This window comes from Lygodium microphyllum, chromosome 17 (assembly GCF_053477565.2).
Source record: "Lygodium microphyllum isolate KBCC chromosome 17, Lygodium_microphyllum_v1.1.10, whole genome shotgun sequence".
Taxonomy (NCBI): Eukaryota; Viridiplantae; Streptophyta; class Polypodiopsida; order Schizaeales; family Lygodiaceae; genus Lygodium; species Lygodium microphyllum.
In genome coordinates, this window is record NC_141151.1 from 94,922,204 (window position 1) to 94,930,335 (window position 8,132).

The following is an 8,132-nucleotide window of genomic DNA, read 5'->3' on the forward strand; positions in this document are numbered from 1 at the left end:
GAGAGCTCACAGCAATGATGAAGAGAGCCGAAGAGTGGACAACCCACAAGGAAGGGAGGGTGAAAACCCTGGTGCGTTGCCTAGCTCAAGTAGAGAGAGACAAAACACTTGAGAAAAGCAAAGCAAAGGCCGCCTAGGTGAGCTTCCATATGCAACAATGCGCCTTCCTAAATACCCTATTGGACATTACCTAAGCAAAGGAGGAAGAGTCCATAGAGGCCATGAAGATGAAACTGGGAATGGCTCGTAGAGCCCTGAGAGCAAGCTTAGCCGCCACAACCTAGGGGAGTTGGCCCAAGCCAGTAACGCCACTATTTCCTATTGGCAAGCCTAACCCCATAGGAAGTGGATGCACTTGAATTCACCATAGAAGAGCAGCATGAGCCAAGGCAGAAGATGGAGGTCGATATGAACTTTGAAATGGAACCACATGAGGAAGAGCTTGTCCCACCGCTTCCTTCCCCCGCGGCTTGAAGAGCAGCAACATACAGACATCTCGAGAGACATAAAGGCAGCGCTGAGGGAAAGAAAAAACAAATGGTGGAGGAAACAAGAAGAAAATGGAATGCCGAGGGAGTGAGGGCACCCCAGGCACCTATCCCACCATGTGAGGACAATGCCCCAGCAAGCTTCCACGTCGACCTTGTAATTTGGGAGAGGCAAGAAACTGCTAGGAGCCCCTTTGACTTTAACTTCCAATTCCCCACCACCCTACGTAGGGTTTTGCCCATCAAGGTAGTGAAGGTGATTAACATCGAAGGCAGTCTTGGACACAAGTGGCTCGTGGAGAGAGAGCAGAATCCCACACTATGGGGCACTGAAGATGCAAAATTTTGGCAAAATAAAGTTTTTGAAGTGTCTGGCTACGAAAACTAACCTACATGGAGAAAAAGGATCTATGACACCAACATGGACACTTGGATGGCCTTTTGCAACACTCGGCCCTTTGAGCGGAATGACCCAACTTTTATGCCCTACCCTCGAAGGGTGGGAGTGGATTTTGACTCCAGTAGCCGCTATGATTTCCCAATAATTTATAATCCACATTGTACTACATATGAAGATGCCCTCGTCTTCACATCAGAAAATTTGTATGATACCCTAATCCACTTCAACAAATTCTCTTTATGCCCTAACCCCGTCTTTATTACCACTTGTAATTACCTTAGATTGCTTAGGATACTCCCTAGGTAAGATCCCACTCCGCAGGAGTGCGGCCTCCCAATCCTCCATTTTGATCCTAACGCTATAGATAGTTGTGCAATGGCTCAACTAATTATGGGAGCAACTCTACTACCTTCGTTTTGCTTAACTCTTCTACAAGATATAAATGATAGTCGCTTCACCCACTACAATCATCCATTCCTCTCCACCACCACCCTTCAAGTCTACCTAAACCTCAAAGGGTATCTCCAAAGCCATCAATTCCTTAACAAATCTATTAAGCCCCCTTCTCCACCTCACTCCGATGATGAAGACTAACTTTTGTCATGACTATGTAACTTGTCCACCAAAAAAAAAAAAGAGAAAAAGAAAAAAAAGAAGAAGACGATGATGATGTGTAAAATATTACAAGGCGCAGTGAACAGAATCTGAGAAAGAGATAGAGAGTACACAACAGATAAGAGGAGAATCAATAAATTCTTTAACTCCAAACAACTGATACAAAGATGGCTCTGTCCACCCGTGCGCTTCCACTGTGTGAAGCTTAGATGGCGATCTAGACAGAAGATAGGTGAAGAGCTTAAGGCTAGCTAGAACAACAACTTTGACTGGGTGAAAGATCAGTGTTCGATGGCTGTAAAGGGGTTTAGCTTTTATAGCCTGTGAAGGCCGTGAGGTTGGCCTGACCGACCTACCATATAAGCCTCCACTGGTCGGCTAGGGAATATTCCCTTTACCATCGCAACTCGATGCAATGCGCCTCGAGTTGCTACCAGCTTAACCACTCTGTCTAACCCAAAGATTAGACCCACAACAGTCACCTTTTTGCCATCCGGTCACATAGACCTCATCTGATATACAAGTCAGGACTCAACCAATGTCCGGGCTCACATTTGGCTTCTCCTCATAATGGGGGCCTTACAACTTTGAGCACCATGGATCATTGGTAGCACCTAATGAGGGTGGGACATTGATTATATCTAACACCCCCCCTCAATGTCCACCCATAGGTGAACTATCTCCTCGGTCCAATGCCGAGTCTCTGAAGATGAACTTGAAGCAGATCCTTGGTAAGTGCTTTGGTGAAGATATCTGCTCCATTCTCCTCTGCTGGACAGTAGACCAGTTCCACTATCCCATCCTCCATCAAATCACGCACATAGTGATACTGGATCTCTATATGTTTGGTGCATGCATGAAACACTAGATTTTTTGCAATGGCGATGCAACTCTGATTGTCACATCTTAGCACAGTTGGTTCTTCATCCTGCACTCCCATATGCCATAGAATCCTTCTCAACCATACTGCTTCACAAGTAGCAAAATAAGCTGCCTTGTACTCTGCTTCGGTAGAAGACAATGCCACTGTTGGGGCTACTTCTTACTAATCCAAGAGAAAATTCCTGAACCCAAAGAGAAACAATAACTAGAAACTGACTTCCTGGAATCACTGTCTCCTGCCCAATCTGAGTCACAGTTCCCCATAAGAGAAGTTCCGAAACTATATGCGATACCATAGTCAAGAGTTTTCTTCAAGTATCTGAGCACCCACATCCCAGCCTTCCAATGACTCTCATGAGGTTTGTTAGAGAACCTGCTCAAAACACCAACAGCAAAACTGATATTTGGTCTGGTGTTACACAAGTAGATCAGACTACCAACCAACCTCCTATACCTCCCAATGTCTGCTAGTGCTGATGTATCCTCGATGGATAACTTTGCATTCACCTCCATAGGTGTAGCTATCTCCTTGCACTCGCTCATGCCAAATGCCTTCAAGATCTCCCATGCATACTTCTTCTGAGAGATGAAGATCTTTCCTGCTCTTGCCAGACTTCAATCCCCAAACAATAGTGTAGCAAGCCCAAGTCTGTCATTTCAAACTCAGAACTCAAAGCCTTTCGAGTTTGGTTGATCATATCTTCATAGTCACCTATAATAAGAAGGTCATCCACATATAGGACAATCACTACAGACTTTTTACCATCCCTGTAAACATACAAGTTAGCATCTGAGGCACATCTTTTGAAGTTTAGGTTTAAAAAGAACTTATCTATCCGCTGGTACCATGCTCTGGGGGCTTGTTTCAACCCATATAATGCCTTTTTCACCTTACACGCTTTGTTCTCAGAATGGGGGGCCTCAAACCCTAGTGGCTAAGCCACGTACACCTCCTCCTTGAGGTCACCATTTAAGAATGCTGACTTAACATCCATTTGGTACACTAGCCACTTCTTGTGGGCAGCCACTGCAAGTACCGTGCGAATAGTGGTCATTTTGGCAGTTGGGGCAAATGACTCTTGAAAATCAAACCCTTCAACTTGTGAAAATCCTTGGGCAACCAATCTAGCTTTATACTTTTCTAAGGTACCATCAGCCTTGTACTTTACCTTCCAAATCCACTTGGTGCCAATAACCTTCCGCTTTGCTGGTCGATCCACTAGCTCCCAAGTGTCATTCTTCATTATGCTGTCATACTCTGCCTGCATAGCAGCCTTCCATGATGGATCTGCAAGTGCTTCTTCTAAGTCAGTTGGCTCCTTTACTTCTCTCATAATCTCAACCATCAAGGCCATATTGACTCTGTGAGAAGAAGCCCTCCTTTGCTCCTCTTTTCTCTGAGACCTCCTTGGTCCGTCTGCCTTCTCCTCAATAGATGCAGGCATAGGATTATTGTGGTCATAGAGCTTGCTTCACCCAGCGCAGCAATGGCTTTTCCGGTGGGGTGATGTCAGGTTGGTAAACTTTTTCCTCATCATCTGAAGATTATGCTTCCTCCTCCTTAAGGATAGGGATAGCTCTCAGGACAGGTTCATAGTGGACTACTTCTTCACTTGATGATAAAGTGGAAGAACTTGCCTTCTCCTCCTCCACTGTATGCGGCTCCTCCTTGAACACCACATCACGGCTCGCGATGATCTTCTTTGCCTCTTGGTTATATAACTTGTAAGCCTTCTGCTCATCACTACAACCCAAGAAGATACATTTTCTGCTTTTTTGTTTTAACTTGTTTCTCTTCTCATCTGGAACGTGTGCATAACATTCACATCTAAAAATTTTGAAATGTGAGACAGATGGTTTCTTACCAGTGTAAGCCTCATGAGGTGTTTTTCCCTTGAGAGCCTTTGTGTAGCTCCGATTTAGAATGTAGACTGCAGTATTAATAGCTTCAGCCCAAAAATGGTTAGGCGATCCCTTGCCCTTTAGCATACATCTTGCCATCTCCACAATGGTGCGATTCCTGCGTTCCACAACACCGTTCTGCTGAGGTGTGTGAGGCGTCGTCAATTGATGCTTGATCCCTTTGCTCTTGCAAAAACCTTCAAACTCCTTTGAGTTGAACTCACCACCACCATCTGTTCTAAAATTTCTTCACACTTTTCCCTGTTTCATTCTCAACAATTTTTAGCCATTCTTTAAACTTACCAAAAGCTTGAGCCTTATCACGAAGGAAGTACACTCACATCTTCCTACTGTAGTCGTCGACAATCAACATAAAATAAGAAGATCCCTCCAAGGCCTGTGTAGGCATCTTACCACACAAGTCAACATGCACCAACTCTAGAGGAGCCTGTGCTCTATTCTTGCTTTCTTGTGGAAATGCCTTTCTCTGTTGCTTGCCCATCATACAAGCTTCACATGGTTCCTTCAATTCAGTTATTGTAGGTAGGTGAGCAACTATACCTTGCTTTTGCATCTCCTTCAACACTGCAAATCCGATGTGTCCAAACCTTTCATGCCAAAGCTTACTTGTGCCCACTCCAACGGTGGCTGTAAGACCACTTAGCTCATACAGGTTGTTCCTTCTTTCTCCTTTACCAACAATTGTGCTAGCACTATCAAGAATTTCTGCACCTGTCTTCTTGAACCTCACTTCATGACCAAGATCAGTTATGGCAGCACAACTGATAAGAGATTTCTCCTGATTTCGGGAACATACAACACATTTGAAAGCTTTTTGACTTCACCATTTGCAACAACAAAAAAAATAGTACATGTGCCCGCAATAGGGCATTTAGCATCATTTCCAACCGTCACAGTGATGGATTCTTGTAGAGGCTGCATAGAACTGTATAGACCTTTCTTGTTGGTCATGTGACGGGAGGCCCCACTATCCAACACCCATGAGTCAGTGGTAGATTCTTCTTGCACCGAGGAGCACACTTCCTCAATGGTCGCCATGAATAATTCCAGCTCTGCTTCAGCCGTATTGGCTGTTTCTTTCCCTTTACTTTTAAGGGTACCATTCTTTTCATCTGCCTTCTTGACACAACAATCTGCAATTGCATGTCCTTTCTTCTTGCAATAGAAGCACTCTCCTTGAAACTTCTTCTTTCCGCCCTTCTTCTCTTTGTCACCATCATTTTTTGTGGAGGAACCACCTTTGCCTTTTGCATTGGCAGAGAATGCAGCATCTCCATTGTTGCTTCCTTCTCGGGCTTTTAGCCTCAACTCCTCCTCCATTAATAATGCACAAAACTCCTCAAAAGTTAAAGCTTGAGGTCTCACCTGAGTATTAAGGGCAGTTACTAGTCCATCAAACTTTTTGGACAAATCCGAAGACATCTCTGAGCTAGCTCTTCGCTACTCTTTTGTATCCCAGCGCCAGCCATCTGGTCGCACAGATTCTTAATCCGAGGGATGAATGCTTCAACCGTCTCTCCTTCAGCAAACTTCTCCGTTGCTATTTGATTCTCCAAGTTTTGAATCCTTGTTTGGTTTCGTGTTTCATACTGACTCCTTAGTACATTCCAAGCCTCTGACGCTTTGGTTGTATGCTGAATCAAAGTTAGAACACTGTCAGAACAGCTTGTAACTAAGGCACACAATGCATCTGCATTCCTTCGTTTCCAAGCTCGTAGAATATCTGCATTCGAAGGAATCATCACACTAGGATTTGATGGGTCAGGGGTAGGCTGTGGTTCTGCGTCAGTCCCCAGCACAGTCTCCAAAAGCTCATAAGAATCAAGGATAGTTGTAATTTTGAACTTCCACAAGGTGTAGTTTGTACCATCTAACTTGCCTTCGCTGAAGGTTGCTTCCGGAAGTCGACATAGTTTCTCTTTGCTGTTGAAGCCTTTGCCTCTTGCACACTCTCCGATCTCTAGAGCCCCCTCGGCTCTGATACCATGTAAAATATCACACAGCGCAGCGAACAGAATCTGAGAAAGAGATAGAGAGTACACAACAGATAAGAGGAGAATCAGTAAATTCTTTAACTCCAAACAACTGATACAAAGATGGCTCTGTCCACCCGTGCGCTTCCACTGTGTGAAGCTTAGATGGCGATCTAGACAGAAGATAGGTGAAGAGCTTAAGGCTAGCTGGAACAACAACTCTGACTCGGTGAAAGATCAGTGTTTGATGGCTGTAAAGGGGTTTAGCTTTTATAGCCTGCGAAGGCCGAGGTTGGCTTGACCGGCCTACCATATAAGCCTCCACTAGTTGGCCTAACCGACCTACCATATAAGCTTTCGCGGCTCCCGGACCCCACAATAGGGGCCCCTTTTAACTCTCTTACCCCGCAACTCGATGCAATGCGCCTCGAGTTGCTATCAGCTTAACCACTCTGTCTAACCCAAATATTAGACCCACAACAGTCACCTTTTTGCCATCTGGTCACATAGACCTCATCTGATATACAAGTCAGGACTCAACCAATGTCCGGGCTCACATTTGGCTTCTCCTCATAATGGGGGCCTTACAACTTTGAGCACCATGGATCATTGGTAGCACCTAATGAGGATGGGGCATTGATCATATCTAACATGATGAACAAGAAGGAGACGAGAGATAAGAAAAAAAAAGAAACAGAAAGGCAAGGTGGTACAACGCGAAAAGACAATCACAGAACATGGAAATGGAAAGAGATATCACATGTAGATACAACAAGATGCACATAGATCACAATCACTACACCTAGGGGTTCTCAAGTTAGGTGTGTCCGATGGCCTCGGGCCTCGGTCAACTGACTCCGTGTCTAACCCCCTTGCCCTTTTGATTCCCCACAATACATGCTTAGGGCACGTCAAGGGTAGGATGTACTGAGGGAGGTAACACTCGCCTACGGTTGGACATGTCACCCTAAGCTACATACACCGCACCTCTCTTATGCACAAACTAAGTCCTCAAGTGAGGGACAACGCCCAAGCTTACTCCCATATCACTAGCACGAGCACAATCTACCACACGGCAAACTGAGCACACCCCCAGGTAGTGCACCTTTTTTCTTTTCAGGTACAAACAAAGGCCCCAACCACCAACTCCAGAGGCCCCATCATCCATGCAATGCACTCCCCATCTTATGTGACAATGTCACCATGCAAGCACAATAAATTAGGGGCAAAGACCGCAATGGCCCCAATCAAAAAGTGAATGAAGAAGCTCATTTGGAACAAGGCAAGAGAAGGCAACCGCGTAGCGCTAGGAGAGGGATCCGTCCAACACGATATTCAATTTCAAAGATGGATCCACCCATCAGCCTTTCCTCTCACAAGGATCCATCCAACACGATATTCAATTTCAAATATGGATCCGCCCATCAACCTCTCCTCGCATAAGGATCCGTCCGACACGATATTCAATTTCAAAGGCATAAATACCTCCAACACATCCTCAACCAAGGCTTGTATACAAACTCAAAAAGCCACCTGGCTACCCCATTACCACCGTCTAACACATCCCAGCAGTGCCATGGGATTGGCATCCACCAGCTAGAAGGGGGAGTAATGTTTACTGCACAGTAGAGGAAACAAAAAAAAGATACATCAAGAGGAAAAGGACAAGGTGAAAAAAAAAAACGATGCCCTACAAGAGAGTGGGCCTGGAAAAAATCTAAAAGCATGAGAACAACCACGAATCCAAGACGCAACCATGGAAGCTACAAAGAAGCCAAAAGCAAGAAGGCGCACCTTTAAATATAAAGGCATAGCCAAAATCTTTGTAAAAGAGCATCGAGCTCCCTCCTA